Here is a 14,985-nt window from a genome sequence, read left to right as displayed (position 1 = left end):
TAGTATCACTTTTACATACTAATTTTTCACTATTTTCAAAATATTTACTAGGCTGTTTAGTATTGCTATCATTTTACATACAAAATTATTTTGAAAAAACTTATCTAATTTAACATTTTTACTCACCTGCTTTCTAAACTGATAAACTTGATAATTTTATGAAAATTCAATTGTAATCTGAACAGTAAAACACAAGATGAGGATAATAATAAAGGGTTCCCACCATCATACTTAGTGTATGGAAAATTACCTTATGATTCCTTAATTCAAAATCAAGAACACCAATAGAAGAAACTAGAAAAATAGCTCAAAAAAGAGCTGATAATTATCATAATGTAAACAAAGAAAGATATGATACTCATTTTAAACCTAGTTATTTTAAAATAGGTGATTTAGTAATGTATGAAGAAATTCAATATCCTAATACACGTAAACTTTCTTCACCATTTTCAGGACCTTACAAAATTCTAAAACAATATTCTGAAGTTACTTATGAAATTGATAAACCTAATCCTCTAACTAGTTAAAAAGAAATCAGAAATTGTTCATTCAACTAGACTGAGATCTTTTAATCCAGCAAATGATTTTAAATTAACTGTTAGAAATACTAGAATTCTTATCTCTGTCCAAAATTAATTTAATTTAAATTTTTGAAAATTATCTATTAAAATTTTTCCCGATTATGATTTTTAATACCTAATTTAGATCTAAACGCTAACTATGACAAATTATTTTCCCGATCTTGACCTTTTCCCAATCTGGCTTCTTTCCTATCCTGCCTTCCCAGAGTTTTCCCCTTCAAAATTTGTTGCGTACGGGCCCCTTCTCCCAAGAGATGAGGAGAGGGAAAACTCTAACTCATTTTTGCATTGCATTGAAAATCTGACCCTCATACCAGATTCTTAATGAAAACGAATGTTTCTTTACTTGTTTTCGATACTAAATATCACACTATGTGTATTACTTCTTTCTTCTTCTTTAGAGAGGAAATAAGAAGTGATAACATATGCCTGATGCCCCCCTAGGTAATACTCCTAAAACCCCATCAAAATTTTATCTTTTTATTTTTTTATTTTTATTTATTTATTTTTGTTAGAAGAGTCAAATATGGTTAAGAAACTGGCTTGGGCTTTTGCATACTTTCCATACCAGCCACGATCCTCTGACCATAGCTTTGCACAGAAGTACTATCACACACACACAAACATATATTTCTCACATAATTTTAGAAAACCAAATTTTTACAAAAACACTTTCATAGAATGTACAATGCCCAAAACCAGTTACCTTTTAGGTTAGGTTTAGTTAGGTTTTTTGATATTTTGTGCCTAGCACCCCCCAACCATCAGCAAACTAGTCACGCTGATTTGTTGGAGAGAACATACCAAAAGTTTTGATTCAAAGTGTTATTGTCTTATTGTATCATCTTGTTATTTATATTGAATTGATTTCTTAAGGTATCACAATGTTTGTATTGAATTTTTATCTTCTTTTAAAATATGTCGATGTATTGTTAATTACCTACGATGAGAAGAATGAATACAAGTAATACATTACGAAGAATAGTATATTTTTAAGTTTCATATAAAAGATATTGCCCACAAATTTCAAAAATCTACTATTCAAAATTCACTATGGAACCATCTTCAGTGAAAATTGCATGATATTTGTGGATATTATTTTGTGGACTTCGTGATATCAAGAAGAAATGTTCATAAACCATTCATTGTGAAAGGACACTTTAAAACAAAAAGTTCAATGGACATTTTGAAGACACTTGGACTTTCATGATTCTAATTTGTTATTTCATATCATTGCACATATCTTATATCATTATCTTATAATTCTAAACCTGATGTTTATTTATAAATTATATGTTTATTTATTTTTATTGTAAAATGTATATAATTAAGCATTTTATTATTATGTGAGAAAGATCATGAATTATGATAAGGCATAGTTAAAGCCTGTAAGCTATGTCCTATATTTTGTTTTCATGTTCTTTCCTCATACTCTTTTCTTGCTTCACTAATGTACTAATGCTTTGCTCTCCCAGTCTCTCATTTTGAGGGGGGGGGGATGTAAAATAAAAAAAATACGATGGCTTTGCTCTATGCGAACAAGCAACCTCTAATTAACTTTCCGCAATTTCAGAATCTCTCCCCCCCTAGACCAGCACTTTCGAGACCATTCGAGAATATTTCTTCAGATAGCTGAAGTTACATTGTAGTTTCAAAGAAATGGATTAAAAATTTAAATTATCAAGACGAGTTGTTTTTATATCGTTTATTTTGCCATATCCTAAACAATTAACTTTCAGAAATTGAAAAACAAAGTAAAAAGTTTTTATTTTATGACTGACAATAATATTAGAGCTTGTAATTTGCCTGGAAAATGCCAGAAGTACTGTTCATTTTATTATGAAGGCATTTAATAGGCAGCTACTGTTACCTCCTATGAGGGGACAGGCAATTTACATCCACCCCTTCTCCAGGATTCGAGCCCGGGCCCTTTGGTATCGTAGTCAGCTGTCCTAACCACTTATACCGACTGGTCGGCCTGTAAAGAAATATAAAATAATGTAAGACAAAGTAATTAAAAAAATTGACTATAAACATTTCTAATATCGCTTGGTGAACCATCTTTGATGTAACTTCCATTTAATAAATGTAAGAAGAAAACTTATTCCTAGGCAAATTTACGTACTCAGTAACATCGCACTCCTTTTCCTAAGCAGAAGCAGTTTTCATTTAATATAAACAACTTTTACACAGAGTGATTAAAGTTGCGATTTAAAAACGCTCTAACTTTAAAACTGTTTATCAGAATGACTCGATATTTTACTAGAACAATCGTGAAGCAATGGAATTTCGTTTGGCGAAGGCAAAATAGTTTCAAAATATACCGATAGATAGCGCTATCAGGATTCACATTGCTGTTGGTATGCAAATTACTAAGACATAACATGCGCATTGCAGACGTAGCTAAGATAAAAATGTAGAGTACTAACGACAAATATAACATTTTGCCTGAGTGCTTCATGAATCTGATGATAAAAGGATCGTGCTCTTCTCGTGAAGCTTTCCTATAAGAATGGTGACTGTGCTTTAACAGTTTTTAGGAATTTCCGGACATTAAAAGCATAAAATCCGGCCCAATGACCACATATGGCCTGCAGAAAATGAGAGATAAATTTAATCCTGCTGACATGGAAACACGTGAATCATTTCCACTACAATTTCTTGCTCGGATGGAAGTGGATAATAAATGGCCTTGGAACACCCTGTTATCTGACGAAGCTCATTTTCATTTGCAAGATTCTGTAAATACGCCAAATTGCAGGGTAGGATATGGGAGACCGATAATTCGTTCCCGCTACAGCCATTACCTCTTCATTCTGAAAAGGTCACTGTGTGGAGCGGAATAACGGTAGTGTTTGTCGTCGGTCCGTTTTTCTTCGAGGAGGTTACACCTGCGAGTCCCGTTACCTGCGCAGTTACTGACAAGCGGTATGAAGCATTTTTGCGTAACCATGTCCTTCCGGCACTTCAGCAACGTCAATGTATGGATCGCACTATATTCAAGCAAGATGGTGCTCCTCCGAACATTGCTACTCGTGTGAAGCTGCTGCTGATCGTTCCACAGATACCTTCCGATCTGTTGTGCAGTTTTGCGCTTCCAATTAGCAGCGGAACAAGGAGGAGATCCCATCGAAAAACTTACACATTAATCATCTGTAAGGTGTTTTTTTCATAAAGCTTCTCTTGTCACTATCGCTGTTTTCTCTGTAAATACGTATACTTGTCTTTTTCTCTAATAAAATTGATCGTAAACCCTTGGAGTCTACTGTTTCCTTTCAGCTATACATCCACAACAGCGATGTAAACACTGACAGCGCCCTCTGTTGAAAAGTTTAGAACTATTTTTTTCCTTCGCGAAGCAAAATTCCATTACCTCAGGATTGTTCGGGTAAAATATCAAGTCATTCTGACCTGTAGTTTTCAAGTTAGAGCGTTTTGAAATCGTAACTTTAATTATAATCACCCTGTATTTAAAAGTGGAAACCTACACTAATAAAACAATTAAAAGCAGATTTTTAATATTCCATTTTGAAAGTCGAAAAATCAAAGCAAATCAGTAATTGGCGATATTAAATTTAGTGATTAATAAAAAAAATTATTATGAATTCAATCTCTGTTCTCTCAATCACCCTAAGCAAGTATTTTTTTCTTGGTTTTTTTAATTGCTTTTTATTTGTTGAATCATATTTGAAGCTTAAAGTCTAAGTATAAACTATTTTAAACTAATTTTACATTAATTTATTTGACCATCGCTAGCCAAACAGGAGAAAATGCATTTGTTATGGTAAACTGCTGATATCACTGTGACTTCAGTTCAGCAGTATCAAAGCTTAACTCAAAAATAAATAAACTGAAATTAAAAAGCTTTAATATAGTGTTCTATGAAGATCACAAAGATGTGTGTAAGAAAATAATTTCCAAAATCAAATAAAGGCATTGATTTTATAACTGGAGGCACAAGGACTTCGAAAGTGTGACAAAAAATAATGAAAGAAAAATTCCGCAAAATATCTAGTAGCATTCCCACAAATTCTTGAATAGAAATTCTTCTCTTGAGAACCTTTGAAACATTTAGCCATTAAATAAAATTAGAACCAAACCTAATACGAGTTCTAATTTAATTAGTTGAAAATTCCCAAGTAAAGAGGCCTCTTATTAATGTTTGTCTCGTAAGAATTAAGGTAATTTATGTATTTTCGCAGAAAAGAATAGGCTGCTCCAATAACGACTGGTTTTAATTTCGTTTAATTTTCCCTTACTAGCAATGACGGTAGTTTAAATAAATGTTTATGAGCCAAGAACAAGTAATTAAATTACGACTTCAGCTAAGATAGAAATGAAACAATAATGTTCTACTTAGAGAAAAGTGACATAAGTCCTCTACATACAGATTGGAATTGTATTTTGCAGAAAAAAAATCTGTGCAGGAAAATCAAAGTCATTAAAACTAATTTGGAAAAATATGATCTGTGGTTGATCCTCAACAGTAAATCACACTTGGCAGTGATTAAAAAAGCACAAGCAGTTTACTGAAAGGGAAGACTTCTAAAGAGACATTAAGAAAATTTAAATGGATAAGAAAACTGAAATGGTATTTCAGATTTTCTCATTAAATAAAAATTTAAAGCTTTATTGCTGGTAACCATCAGCATAATGACCAATGATATCTATTCCTATTTCTTACTTTTGAAATAGTTTGGTTCGTATTTTTTTATTACGACAATGCACCCTAGACAAAGTTCCCTAATGCTTTTAGTCTTTCTAATGGCTTAAACAGGATGAATTTAAGGGTTAGTAATTTTACTTATAAAAGTTGCAGAAATTTTTGTGGGGCTCGACGAAATTTGAAACTTAAAATCTTAAGAACTTTAGCTAAATCTTATCACGGAAAGGGGGGGGGAATTCTTTCTTTTTAGCCCAAATAGACGTTAATCCAGAAGAGTTATTAGTCTCAAAAACGGCATTTTGTGTCGAATCACTTTAATATTCTTGCCCCAAGTCACTTTTCATATTGTTGCCACAATATTATCGCCTTGCATTATACGATTAAAGAAAACTAAATAATGAAGAATATACAGGTTTGCATGTTTCTCGCATTGTGAAGAAACAACGGTACCTAGAGTCATTAAATTTTGAATAGCATAGATCTCCACCCATGGGAACCTGGAGGCTCCCAAACATGGGAACCTGGAGGCTCCCAAACATGGGAACCTGGAGGCTAGAATTTGCAATTTGTTTAATTATCTATTTTATATATTAGGAAACTGTAACGAATTTTTTATTTAAAAATTGATCAGTTTCAAAGGGAGCAGTGGCAACAATGTAGGGAATAAAACATTTTTCTCTCCAGCGCGTGAGAGTGTCTATCGAAAATTCTAAAAATATACTGTATTTAAATACACAATATGGATCTCGAAACGTGTATGTATATGTATACGAAAAAAGCATCCATTTTTAGCAAAAAAAAGGCGCTGTTAGTCTCGAAATGAGATTTTGTGTTAACTATAAACGGTGTATCAGGTTTTAAACTGCCGCTATCAAATATAGTATTATTTTTAAAGAAATTAAATAATGAAGAAATTAAATAATCAAGAATCTACATATATGTATGTCCCTCGCAACACGAAGAAACGACAGTACGTAGATCCATCAAATTTTGAAGAACCACCCTTAGCCCTTCACTCGAACATTACGTCTGGAAGTCCGAATTTTGAATTTCAAAAAATGAAACATCTTCCATACAATTTCTTCAGCAGCGAGAAACAAACACGAGACAAAAAGGATTACGTTTTCAAAACTGGTTTGAAGGATCCAGAATCTGTTTCTTAGCGGCAGTTCGTTTCATTTATGAATAGTGTTTGGAATAAACTTCCATTGAACGTTATCAGTATCAGCTTGTATGAATAATTTATATGAATAGCGGTGCGATTTACAGAAAAAAATGCTTTTTAGTTCTTATGCCTAACCGCTCTGCACAGTTGCAAAGTTGCTAGAAAAAATAATATTAATGAGATTGTAATATACTCAGAATATTTGGGAAGGGTATAACACTGAAGAATAAAAGACTTGGATTTCAACATTTCTGCGTTAACCATGAATATAATTTTATCGATCCTTATACTGGTTGTCTTAGGAAACTATTGAAAGGTTATGGGACAGTGCGAAATGGAAAAAAAAAACTTCAATATGGCAACTGACCGTACCCACTTAAATTTTTATTTAATTGAGTTTATGTGGCGGAGGCAGCGTCCTAATATGCAAATGTTTTCAGGTATTTTAAATGATATCCACAGTTTCATGCCTTTGCGTTAATCTTAACTCGTTAACCGATTTTTTGGCAATTTGTTTAGTTTACGTTAAAATTTTTTAGTTTTACTAATAGCTATTACATTATTTTTCTTTTGGATTTTTCTTCAATTTAACTGTATCAAATATTTTGGTTATTATTTTTATACTTCGAATTTTTTTCCAGATAGGGATTTTTTTGGAGATATCTGAATCCGAACAGAGCAATACCAGAAGTTTTAAGTATTAATATTATTATACATTATTAGACATTATTAGTGTTTTCTGAGATACCAAAGCCCCGTTTTTGTTTGATTACCTTCAGCATGAAGAAACAACCACAGAGATGAATTATACACACTTAATAACAAAACCTGTATGAAGAAATTAAAAGTAAACGAAGGAGAAAACTGATGAAGATAATTATTTATCATCATCCCAACGTACATAACTTTATCAAAGTAGACCCTGCTATATTTACTACACCTTCAAAACTTGATTTAAATGACATTTTACCGTTTAAAATTTCAAGAAATCCTTAACGATGTGTGTTTTGAAAGTGATAATGATGAAGAATGTTGCCAATGAATGGATTTTAGGCCAAACGGGACAATGTTTCTGCCAGAAATTAAATACACTGTATAAATGGCTATAGAAATTATATACAGTGAGAGAAGATTATGTTGAACAAATAAAAGGAAAGTAAATTCGATTTACTTAGCTTTGTTTCTTATAACCTGCTCAAAGAAATATTTGTTTACTTGTCGTATATCACGGCCGAAAATGTGTCCGCATTGTGTTTTCGATTTTTGCGAAAGCTAGGATACAGCACCAGTAAACGTGGGAGTTATCATAGGAGAATATCGAGAAAACGTGTGCAACGTAGCGGTATCTGAGGCGCTGTTTACTCTGTTTATGTGCTTTGGGAATCAAATCACGTAAGCCGTTCGGATGGTAATTAAATAATTATTTATACACCAAGCAGTTACTCTACATAAATGAATATTTTACAGTACAGGAAATGATTTTGATGATATTGCTAGAGGAAACACATTGTCAACTTGACAAATGTGGCATGAAATGTTGCTTGTAGTTTAGATAGGTAAATTCCTTGGATACTCTACATATTCTGTTTAACTGAGATATTGCAGTCATTCTTCTTAATACATCATTTCTTCCTAAAATCACAGTTAATTCATGAAAACGTTGTAACGAGTAAAATAAGATATGGAAAAATTACACAATAGCTAAAATATTAATTTTATCTTGGAAAGAAGAGGATTTGAAATGTTAGGTCTCATTTTCCATAAATTGGTATGATCAGCAATGGGAATCAAGCCCAATCAGTGGTCTTGTCCTGATAAACTTAAGGATAGTTTTATTTGTTTGTAGCAAAGCAAACGATGACAAACTCCATATTCAATAATACAAGCTGAATATATTAAAAACATTTGGAAACTTCATTAAAGAGAACTAACTAGGCAAAAATTAATACATAAACCTCATACTATAGTATGATAAATTAAAATAATTAAATTTAAAATAATTCACAGGTATAGCAACGGGGACAACTATATTGCATAGTTACAGATTAAGTCGTCACCCAGATGGTATAGTGCTTAGGGAAGATTATTGCGGTACGGAAGGACCCGGGTTCGAATGCCGGAGAAGACATGGATGTTTGAAAATGTATAGAGTCTTTGCCGCATGGGAATGCTCTAAATATACGGCGAGTAGAAATCCTCTCATATAGATTGGGGGCAAGGAAGAGGGTTGGGAGACCTTATTACTCCCCCCCCCGGGTGTTCTTCCTCAAAATTGGGGTGGAAATAGAAATCCAATCTCCATTCTTGCATGAAATTCATGGACAAACAACAACTGGTTAAGACTGAGACCAAGCAAAAGAAATGGCCGATCATCTCAAACATACTAAATATAAAAACAAAATGTATCCCTAATATAATTATCACTTTTTCCAAACCGTCTCCAGAGTTATAGATGTACTACATGTAAAACTTAGCACATAACTTTACACATCAGATTTATCAAAAACTCCCAATTACATGTTTCTCAAACTCTCTCTAAAGTTTATGTATGTAATATCCGTAAAAACTTAGCACATAATTTTAAATTTAGCACATCAGATTTATCAAAAATTAGCAATTACGTATGAGTAATACATGTTTAAAAGTATTGTAAGATCCAACTTAAGAGCTGGTTATACTCAAGCCCTGATTTAGACAGTCATTTTTCAAGAGCAGCGCATTCTTCAAGAGCACTCTAAGCAAAAACCCAAAAGAATCCTACGCAAGGCATTTTTTCCAGAGGCTGGCTAAAGTCCACTACTCTAATTTTTGTCAGGAAAAGAATTAACTAGAAGCTAGACGTCTCTTTTAGAATCTCCTAATATTTGAGATCATAGGCTCGTGTTTTATGAGCTTAAGGGGTGATCAGATCCTGCAATGCTCTTAGGATTAGATTGAGTTGGAAAGAAAGATCATAGGACTGCAGAATTTAGAATAAGAACTGAATTAATTAAACACTTGCGTAAATTATATTAGGAATACTGAAAGAGAAAATAGATTTATACGAGGAGCTCGGGAAATAAAATATCTTCAAAAATAATACAGAAAGTTTTTCTTTTTCTACAATATTATTTACAAAATTATTTTAGTAACTTTTATTTTACGACAAACAAACAGACGCTGAAATACGTGTGCAACAAAATAAACGATAAGCGACGAAATGAACAAACGATGATATGAGTGTCTAACAAAACAGCAAACTTGATTGATTGTTTATTAAATTTAAATCTCAAATCTAAGCTCAGAAGTTAAACTAGTGTGTAATTTTCCTAATAACGCAAACTGAAATGTTTTAATGTAAAGTTATGAAACCGTAGATAATGTATCAAAGACGCTTACTATGTTTCCACTAGGTTGCATTCATTGCTGAGAAACTGCTTTTGTAAATATTGACAGATGTATCCATTTTCATTTATTACCTCTACTATTTTTATTACACATGCTTGATATTTAAGCCAATTACAGAATCAAAGTGTGCAAGGCTACGACTTTTAATATACACCTTTTTTTACTCAGGAATCTTTTACCTATTCATTAATAATTTTGCCTAAATTAAAAAATAATACCCCTTTTTTTCTGGCTAAAAGGTTTAATCTGAAATCTGATGATGAAAATGAATAGAATAAAATAAATGGGATTCCTCATTCGATCTAATTTTGGAATTAATATTTAAAATTTGTTTACCTTCCTTTATTATTTGTAATAAAGAATGCGATTACTAATTAAATCAGTTTCAAAAGCAAGCAAGGCCAAAGAACTGATTCTTTTTTGTGAGCTCTTTTATCAAAAGTATTTTCTTCATTTTATTCATTGCACATAAATCTCAAAAGGAATGTCTTAATAAAGGATTGAATGAGAAGCATAATTGAAATGAGTAAAATTAATAAATGAATTCATCTTTAAATTCACTTTCAGGATGCTATTTAGATTTGCAATTTTATTAAATCTTTTCACATTTCCGAATAATATGAAAATTCGAATAGCTATAGTATTCGAAATTTTTCAATTACATATCCAAAACAATACTTATTTTATCACAAAAAAATTTGCTGAAATTGGTAGTCATATTTAATGCACAAAAAGTTCAATATAAGATGAATAATTTGTTCGAATATAAATATAGTACATCAAAACACTTTAAATTGATGTACTAGTAAATAACAACAGAAAGTGATTTTTTTCACCAGACAGAAAGAATGCGAATATCATAACACACTGAAAAAATTAATAACACTGTGAATACACATTATCATCTAACTGCATAAGATAAACTGTCTAATTTTCTGTTTTATGCAACACTTATATTTTTAATTTTGAAAACTATGTAGAGACATTAGGTATTTTCGAAAGCAGGCCAAATGAAAAATGAGCAACACCTTCGTCGGGAATCGAACCACGGACCTCTGAAATACGCTTCCAGCGTGCAGATCACTACACCATGAAGGTATGCTAAGAAGGCTTTATAACTATAAAAATACAAAATCCTTCTAAGGAGTCATGCAGTATATCATAAGAGGAGAATAAATTCATAGTTTAAAGTAATAAAAATACTTCATTAGCTTAATTAAAGATGCACATGCTTTTGTAATTATCTTGAACACATGTGAAATATTTGATTAACGAACATTCATCGGAGAACATTTGCTGATCAGGTGATTCATACTTGAGAAATTGATTAACGCCAAAATTTCTTTAAATAAATAAATAAATAACAATACAGGTTTTCTCCTTATAGGTGTTCTTTGTATGTTTACGAAACATTTAAGAATAAAAAAGAAGCACTGCAGATTCCTAAATATTTTTAAACAAAATACCTGATGTGAGCAACGCATGACTTCCTCGTACGGCCTATTAAATTATACACATTTTATTCCTGCATGCCATTTATACTTATTTTCTCAAATTTCATTACACATACATTTCTGATTCAATCAATTCAGTTCTCACTTCGCGGCAAGACAAAAATGCATAAACACTCAATCTTCATTAACAATTATAAAATACAGGAAAACTAAAACACCAAATGTAGTAAAAAACAGTTAAAAAAAAACAATTTTCACAATTATTATAGTTTGTACCCAAATACAAGCAATTCGGCCATCAGGCAGGAAGAGAAACCTTTCAGAGCACAAATCTGAAAGTTAACTCTTGGTTACACTGGGCAAAAAGGTACTGAAACTGGTGCACCAACAGACTTCATTCACTGTTCTACAAATAAGAGTTTCAAACGTAAACAAATGGCGTCCTCGTTAGGCTTAGCGACACTTTTAAATTGTTGATAATTCCGCATTTATTGCATACATATTAACTAAAGGCATAAAAACATTAACCGGAAACATAAAACAAATATAACTGAATCCCTTTTAAAGCTAAAAACGCTGGACTCATAGAGCTAGGTAATACAGTGGCAGTGTACTGTATATTAACGTTTGCTGCAGTCGATTGCAAAGAAAAAGGATGTGCACAACTACATATTGTAGCAGACTCATACAAAAATCTCATGTACATCAGCTTTCTACGGCTATTCGCTTTAGAGTTATGCATGATACATACCTAACCAAACATCATGAAAAAAATCTAAACATCATGAAAAAAATCTCTTTTAAATCCATTTTACAATCCGTTTTGGGAAAAAAGGAGACATTTATTCTGTCCTTACATACAGATGTCACTCAAAAACGCATTTCAAATGGATTCGAGAACGGTCAGAATGGATATTTTCGTTGAAATATGACACCCGAATATTTTCGCGATCACCATATGTCCTTTACTTCGAACAAGGAAATAAAAAATCTGATGTGGACACGCCATGACTTCCTTGTATGGCCTATTAAATTATGCATATATTTGCTGCATTTCATTTAAACTTATTTCATCGAAATTCACTAGAGATATATTTCTTATTCAATTAATTTACTTTTCACTTCGTGGCAAAGCAAGAATACATAAAAACTCGAAATAGCTTAATTTAAAAATTGCAAAATACAGAAAAAACATAAAAACAACGAATGCAGTTAAGAAACAGTTTTTACAGTTAAAATTATAATTTCTATGAAAAAACAAGGAATTGGACAAGTGGGCAACAAGGCAGACTTTTCGGTGCACAAAACTGGAAGTTTACTTTTGGTCCCACTTGGCAAAAAGACATTAGAGGTGCAGAAGCTGACTTAATTCACTATACTACTGAGTTTCAAATGCAAACAAATAGCGGTTCATTAGGCTTAACTCGCCACTTAAAATTTTAATTTGTTGATAATTCTACAACTATTGCATGTAGATTAACAAAAAGCATAAAAATTTTAACCGGAACATAAAAACTACTTTCTCCAAGCCAGGTAACAGAGTGGGTATATATGTATATATATATATATATATATATATATATATATATATACGATTGGTGCAGCCGGAATTGCAACGAAAGCTTACACAACTACATGTTATAACAGTTCCATATACAAACTTTCAACGTTTTACGGCTACTCGTTCTTGAGTTATGAGAGATACATACCTATGTACGTATGTACGTATGTACATGCGTTAAGAAAAAAAAATTCTTCTGAATCCATTTTAAATCCATTTAAATCCAAAGTGAAAAGTAAATTAATTGAATGAGAAATATATCTTTAATGAAATTCGATGAAATAAGTTTAAATGAAATGCAGCAAATATATGCATAATTTAAAAGGCCGTACAAGGAAGTCATGGGGTGTGCACATCAGATTTTTTATTTTATGAAATCCTTTTTGGCAAAAACAGTTCTTTATTCTGTCCGTACGTACAGATGTCACGCAAAAGCATCATTAAAATGGTTTCGAGAGCCGTTGAAATGGATATTTTCGTTGAAATATGATATCCAGAATTTTTCGCGGTTACAGTTCTTCCTTTACTTCGTACAAAGAAGTAAAAATGGTAATATGATTCTTCGATCTGATGAATTTATCATGTTTAAAGTCATTACAAGTAATCTCATTTTTATGCCTGAAACCGCATATTGTGTTACTTCTATGTGTATATGGTTTCCGTGTGCATAATGATCATGCCTACAGGTTTGCTCCAGAAAGCATTCCACTTACTTATTAATTAAAAAAATTCAAGGGTATCCTATTTTTCAATATCTTTAATGTATATATATTACACTGCAACAAAAAAACACTATACAATTAATTACCCTGCTAAATCCAGAGTAAGCGTATAAAGGCAGTAAATAAAACGTTAAAGGCTGTCAGATGAATTTTCATCCCGTATGTTCTTTTGGCTAGAAGCACCAACTAAAATAAAATTCAAAATAAAAAAATACACATCTGTTAACTGGTTCACTCGACTATCACTGAAGGTGAAATTAATAGAAAAAAAGCGTTATCCTGAGGGTAAATTAATAGCTTCTTAAGAAAAATTTAAAGTAAATGTAAAGTAGTTTGCAATACCCACAAAATTTAAATCTTGGCTCCCTTACTTGGCTATCGGAAAATAAAATCAAGCAGAGATTTGCCCTCACTCTAACTGTTGTAAAACTAAAAGTCACGGTAGCAAAATGTTAGTGAATTATTCAGCGATAGGTATTTTAATTATTTTTCTTGAAATCTGCTACAGTCAGTCTGAATGAATAAATATTAAGATTTGATTCTGAATGCCTTAATAATCCAAAATTGGATAAAAGGTAAATGTTGACTTACCCATATATAGTATCAAACAAGGATGTGTAATAGCTTCACCTTTGAAACACGTATTTATTCAGAACATTAATGTTGTAGTAGAAATTTAGATACATATTTGGTCACAAGAAACCTAGATAACACCAGTTACAAAGTGACATTCGAGCGTGTGGCGTAGAAAAACAGGATATCGAAGGAAATGAAATTCTGAAACATCGCAAAAGTCACTAATTAAATTTTGACGTCATGCATGCAGAATACTACAGGACTTGGTAGGAAAGAAAACTGTTGAGCTATTTTTTAGCAAAATGCGCTGCTTGGTCGATCTTGTCACTATGGCGTAAAGAATTAGATTCAATTCTGAAATTACGAATTCTTCTTTATACTAGTAGCGTATGCGACGAGAAAAATCTTGCTGACGAATATTAAAAACGCAGGTTCACAGGTAGGAAAATGTAATTACATGAAAAAGCATAAGTGCCCGCTGATGAAAACGGTGGCGCCAAATAGGCGTGGCAAAACATTACCAGACATGTCTTGCAGCTTTTATCCATGTGTGCGAGTCTAATACTAAAGAGGAAACTTCAAAACCATTTTTTAGCCAACGTCTGTTGCTGTAGTCGAAATGGAATTCGCAGTGGAAAAGTGAGGGCTTGCCTTCTCACTAATGAAAAAATCTGATGAATTCCTTGTATGAAATATTAAATTATACCTATTTTTTCTTGCACTTCCTTTAAACTTATTGGATTGAATTAAATCTACTACTTCGTCGATAGCGCATAAACCATAACAGAATAAATCACTCTTTAAAATTCACTATATATGTTTACCATAGCGACACTCTGGTCCTAGGTTTACTTAACAGAGCTACATTTCGCT

At 32.0% G+C, this 14,985-nt stretch overlaps 1 long non-coding RNA gene across 1 annotated transcript; it reads right to left on the bottom strand.

Annotated features, from left to right (window-relative positions):
* Positions 1-2,271: 2,271 nt before the first annotated feature.
* Positions 2,272-14,668, bottom strand: LOC146996821 (uncharacterized). The gene is made up of 2 exons (XR_015041478.1): positions 14,128-14,668; positions 2,272-2,559 (listed from the first exon to the last, which is right to left on the bottom strand). It is a non-coding gene; the product is annotated as an uncharacterized LOC146996821 (long non-coding RNA).
* Positions 14,669-14,985: the final 317 nt, after the last annotated feature.

This window comes from Stegodyphus dumicola, chromosome 6, assembly GCF_044657685.1.
Source record: "Stegodyphus dumicola isolate Sdum_Otavi_A_Nest chromosome 6, ASM4465768v1".
NCBI classification, from domain to species: domain Eukaryota; kingdom Metazoa; phylum Arthropoda; class Arachnida; order Araneae; family Eresidae; genus Stegodyphus; species Stegodyphus dumicola.
This window is presented reverse-complemented; position numbering and strand designations above follow the sequence as displayed.